Consider the following 6,000-nt stretch of genomic DNA (forward strand, 5'->3'; position numbering starts at 1 on the left):
TCGATTATGGAAGCGACTTTTTCTTATGAGACTGGTATCAATTGTTATATATTGTTAAGCTCGAATCGATTTGTCTCGAGTCCTGGCGAAAGTTGGGCAGGCGTTCCGCGGATTCCCTTGGATTCGCCCTTAGGAGAAGTAGGGGCGTCACAGATCTTCTGGCACCGGACGCACAATCACACTCAGAGATGAAGAAACTGTAGTGCCATCAACAAGAAAATCGACTCGTCGGACTGAGAAATGCAATGAGAAAAGGAAACAGATTGATCAAACCGAGCAACAATCAACCACATTGCCCAGATTTATTGATGATGATGCCAGAGACAAATTTGAGTGGATTTCACAAAAAGACTTCATCACTCAAAGAACCATCAATTCCTCTGAATTCCGTAAGCTTGATTTAAACCCTGTTCTTAAGCTTTTCGAATTTAAAAAATGGTCTCATATTCTATCTCTGCCCAACACATACTATCCTGAAATGCTATATCAGTTTTTTACCAATTTTAGGAAGGGTAGTTCTCATACTAAACTTGTCTCACGTGTTAATGGCATAAACATTCTTCTTACTCTTGATGTTGTCAATCTAGTCTTGAAAACAAAAATGGAAGAAGGCTGTTGTAGTAAAATTACAAATTTTTTCTCATAAAAAGAATTTCCAACTACTTATCACCATTTTCGCGTTGAAAAACTGATGGCCTATTTTCGCACTCATTTTAACACACCTACTAAGGCCAATTAGAGGATTTTAGTTCTCAAAATCTGATCATTTGTATAATCATTTCAAATCTGCTGGTTCCTACTCATGATCATAGGACTGATGCCAATAAAATGGAACTTTATCTGTTTTATTGCTTTGTTGAGAAAATCAGAATTGACTTTGGTTTTGTCATATATAAATTTCTATTCAAACTCAGTACTGACAGTCGTAGGAAACTCTCTTATGGAAAGGTTTAACTCCAATTTTTGCTCATTTCAAAATTCTTTTCACTGGAGTATCTCCAAAAGAAACTTCATCATCTGTTTTCACCAAAGCATATTTTGAGAGAAAAAGTATCAAATTTTTTTATGGCCATTGGTGTTATAAGGAAACCGTCTTGGAATCTAGAACCAAAAGTCGTCATGAAACCTCTGTGACTCCTAGACCTTCCAAACAGCCTCGTGTCACTTCACCCTTTTTCATTTATCCTCGTAAATCCGCCACTCAACCCATTTCATCCAATCACGAAATCATTTGCCTACTTGAAGAACTCAAGCAACATGTCCTTCTCCTTGAAAATGGTAACATGTCCTTCTGCTTATGCCTCCTATCCCTCAAGAGGAAGAACATACACATCAAAAGGAGCCACGAACTGAGCCCACTCCTCCCACTGCTGAAGTCAATGCCTCGAGCTCTCAACCTACTCCTCATGATCTCCCAACTTCAGACAAAGGCAAGGCTCCAGCTACTGATGACAGTGAAGCAGATGATGAAGATACTAAAGATGAATTGGATTCCTATCAATTTTGTCTTGCAAGAAGAAGGTCCGGATCATCTAAGATTACAATTTAGGCACTCTAGGGGCATTTGCACTTCATATTAGGATACATTTTCATGGTCTTTTGTAATTTTTCTTTTGATGTTTCTAATGCTCTGTACTAATGGATCTCTCTGGTGTTTTTGGTATGAATGTTGATTGATATGACTGTTAGTTGAATGACTAATGCATTTTGGTTGACATTGATGGATCTTAGTATTATATTTATGTTTTTGGCTGATGATGGTTCCTGGATTTTGGTGTTATTAATGGATTTTTTTCTGTTATTAATGGATTTTGGCTAATGGATTCTGCTGGCAATTACTCTCTAATTTTATGATAACAAAAAGGGGAAGAATGGATGTTATGTGTAAGGGGGAGTTCTTCTGATATGAGTAAGGGGGAGTTTTTGCTCAACTTTTTTGCTTTTCTTCTTTTCTTTTCATCCACTATTTTGTCATTATCAAAAAGGGAAAGAATGATGATCTTGATCTCTATCTTTTGATGTTAACAAAATAATTGGATAATACTAATATATTTTCAATAAGAAATTCTTTCAACTCTAAAGCAATTTGATTAAAAAATCAAGAGCAATTGAAAGAAGATAAAGGTAGACGAAAGCTGTCAGACGCTCAGAAAGACAATGTCGGACATCCGATTAATAGTGCAAATCATATCGGACGCAGAACATCTTCACTGGACGTTCGAATTTGAAATAATTTTTTAAACTCTCTGTCTACTTTCGAACGCACGAAGAACTCCATCATTGGACGTTCGAAAGAATTGAGATAATCCTTCAAACTCTCTGTCTACTTTCGAACGCAAACATCAGAGGTACTAGAAGTCCGAAAGAATTGAAAAAGATTTTTTAAACTCTTTGCCCGTTTTCGGATGCAAGCATCGGAAGTACCGGACATTCGATACTCCCAACAGCTGGTTGACTCTTCAACTACCTTCTATCTGTTGAAAGCATTAATGAAGCACTTTTTAGTCTCATATAAATAGTGTATGGTCAAGAACTTAAAAGAACTTTTGCACATTGAGAATACAAGAGATTAAGAGTAGTTTTAGTAAGAAAACACTCTCCAAGAAATATTTGTACTCTTTGTGGTGTAAGATTCATGTAATCTTTTTATTTGTGAAAAAATACTTCAATAGTGTAGATTTGTGAGGGTTATTCTGAGGGATTGTAAAACTTCCTAAATTGACCGAGTGTAGCTTGGGGTAAGGAGGAAGTGAGTCTTCCTTTGTACATAAGATTAGTCGTATTTCATCAACTTGAAGAAACTTGTTTTGTGAATTAATCTTCAAACTCAAGAGGAGTTTGGTAGTCAATTGGTTTGCAATTCTTCCCTTTTTATTTATCATCTTGTAAATCTTAATTGCTTATCTCTTCTACTCTCAAGTGATATTGCTCCTTTATTGATTGATTCATTGTGTGATCACTTAGAAAAGAGGGTAAATTTCATATTGAGCAAAAAGTACCCTTTAACTTGATTAGTTTTTTAATCAATCTAATTCACCTGCCCTCTTTGGTTGTTTTCAAGCCTAACAAAATACTTTTCAAGAAATGGGTATGGCTAGGTTAGCTTACAAAATAAAAAATATTCAAGAAAGAAATATTGTGACTTTATTAGTATCTGGATTCACGAGGCAATCAAAAAATTGGTGGGATAATACTCTAACTCTTCAAGATAAACTTACAATATTAGATCATACAATAGAAGTTGAAGATACTCGAGAAAATATTCAAGTTCAATCACATGTAGTAGAATTTTTAATAGTAACTATAGTAATGTACTTTGTAGGAAACCCAAAAGAAAAGTTAAATGCTAATAAAACATTTCTAACAAAGATAAGATATCCAATTTTGTCAGATTTTAGATGGTATAAGGATATATTTTTAACTAATGTGTTACGAAGAGCAGATTGTAATGCCTCATTCTTGAAAGAAAATTTCATAACTAGACTACCAAATTTATTTTTCCAACAAATTATGAATCATTTGCAAAAAGAAATGGGAACTGAAGTTATTTCATTTGAAAATATTACTTTTGGACAATTATTCACTTTTATTAAAAAAGAAGGATTATGTGAGAACCCGTAACTTTTCCATTTGTTAGGTTTTATAATCTTTCTAGGTTTTCTTATTTTCAATGGCTTGTTTTCTACACTTTCTGTATCCAGAAAATTTTCTAGATTATTTTTACGAGTAAATATAGTTTTTAGATGATTTTTCTAGTATCGAATAGATTTTGAGAAATTAAGAACGTATATCGGACATGGGACCCGCTAGTGCGAAAAGTTCGGAAAAATTCGGCCACTAAGGTTAAGTTTCGGATACTGCGTAAAATTTATCGGGTGTTAAGAGATAAGTAGAGAGTGAGATTTGATTGATGTGAGAGGAAAAGAAAAGATAAGATTGCATTTATGAGAGTGACAAGTGTCACTATATCATTGGTTTTGACTTAAGAACACTATTCACTTTTTTGACTTTTGACCAAACTTGATTAAATATCTTTAAAATTCACAAAAAATTACCATTTCTTACCTCTATAGTGGCCGGCCATCTTGAGCAAGGAAGGAAGAAGAAACTCTTCAACTTTTAGCTTCCATTGGGTTCAATCTTCCAAAACCAAGTGTTTGATCTTGATTCTACTCCATAAAATCCTACCACTTGGTGCTAGTGAGTGCTTTAGTGAAGTTTTCTTGGAGAGCTAAGGTGGTCTACAACTTCCTCTCTCTTGTTTACTTGGTAAGTGATGCTTAAACTTCCTCCTACACCTAATGATGCTTAAGTTATGCTTAGTAGTGGCTAAAGTGATGATATTTGGGATTTATTTCTTGATTTGAAGTGATTTGGTGAAGTTTTTATTTTTTTGAGGAATTTTCTGGTTTAATGTGATCATGGTGTTGTGGTTGTTTATGATGGTTGATAATGAGGGGTAATGACTCATGTGGGTGTGAATTGGTGAAAATAGCAATTAATTGTGGGTTTGGAGTGAATTGTGAAAAGTTAGGGTTTGATAATCCCTAATTCTGTCTGGTTTTGGATCATAGGGTTAGAGGCCGAATTGGACTTTGCTCAAAATATGAAAGTTGTAGGTATTGATGTGTTTGAGGTGCCTGCAAAATTTCAGGTCATTTGGATTAGTGTAGAGTGAGATATGGCATTTTTACTGTTGCTGTTCTGGGTTGATCAGAATGCGAAAACTGTACTAGTAATTGGCCATTTTGACTGGAATTGGTTTGGATTTTGTTGTTGGTGTCTTCTGATAAAATGTAGCTGAATGTCTTAGCTACCATATGCCTTTGGAATCAATGCATTTGGACCTGTATAGACCGAGTTGTACTGATTACAGTTTTGTGTGATTTGTAAACCTGCAATTACGGTTCAGGTTGTGGTATTCTGCATTTTCGACCTAGTTGTGCTAGGATTTGGACTGAGTGGCCTTCTACATTGTTGTAGCCCTGTTTCATAGCTTCGAAATGGTGGGTCTTGCACCCCTATCCGATAACCGTAGTGAAAGTGGTGTCATTACCGCATTATGAGGTCAAATACGTTTTTTGTTAAGGCCTAAGTTAAAGCCATTTCTTAATTTCTGGTTACCTATGATGCTTATTTATGCATATGAAACCCTATTAGGGTTACAATTGGTATGGCTATATGACGCGTTATCGAGTCTCCATGTACTTGTTTACATGTTTTAGGGCTCGCTCTCATTCCGGTCATTTCCTAGCTAACTTTTGTACTTGTACTACTTTGAGCCTACTGAACGGCTTTTGGGAAATGAGATGACCTTTGGTATGAAATGTTGGGACTGATTTGAGGAAATAATGAAGCCTTAATGGCTGGAAAAGTAAGAATTTTAGGGGAGGTGCTGCCCGATTTTCTAGGCCGTTTGGTTCCTTTAAGTTGGATTTGCCTTTTGGTGGAAATGAAAGGCTTTTGGGTTGTTTGCGCCTAAGTCTTCATGCTACCTTTTCGTTTCCAAGGGAATCATGTTTTTGCATTCTTGCATTAGTATTTATTTGGCAAGGCGTACGACGTATAGTCGAGCCGCACATGTGCATTCTGTTTACTCGATTCTGGAAGTAAAACCTTCAATTGGTTTATTTTGATTATTTTAGGGTTTCTTGGCGATTAAGGCCAATCTGAAGTGAAAACTTTTGAAGTTGAGCCGGTGAGTGTTCCACTATCTGCTACCTATTATGTGAAATATCTAAATATCTGAATACTTGATTTATGACTATTGAAGCCAAATACTGTTTTGATAAAATGGAGGCGAGAGTGTACTTTATCACACTCGTTCTTCTATCTGTTCATATGCCAATTTTGAGTGCCTATCTAAATCTGCCGTCTGAATCTGCTATCTGAATCTGCTATCCTGTATCTGTATCTGAATCTGTTATCTGTGTCTGCATCTGTTCAGATTTTTGTGACCTATGAGCTCAAATCCTGTGGCTAAGTTATTCGAGTCGGGCC

Source organism: Coffea arabica, chromosome 2c (assembly GCF_036785885.1).
Source record: "Coffea arabica cultivar ET-39 chromosome 2c, Coffea Arabica ET-39 HiFi, whole genome shotgun sequence".
NCBI lineage: Eukaryota > Viridiplantae > Streptophyta > Magnoliopsida > Gentianales > Rubiaceae > Coffea > Coffea arabica.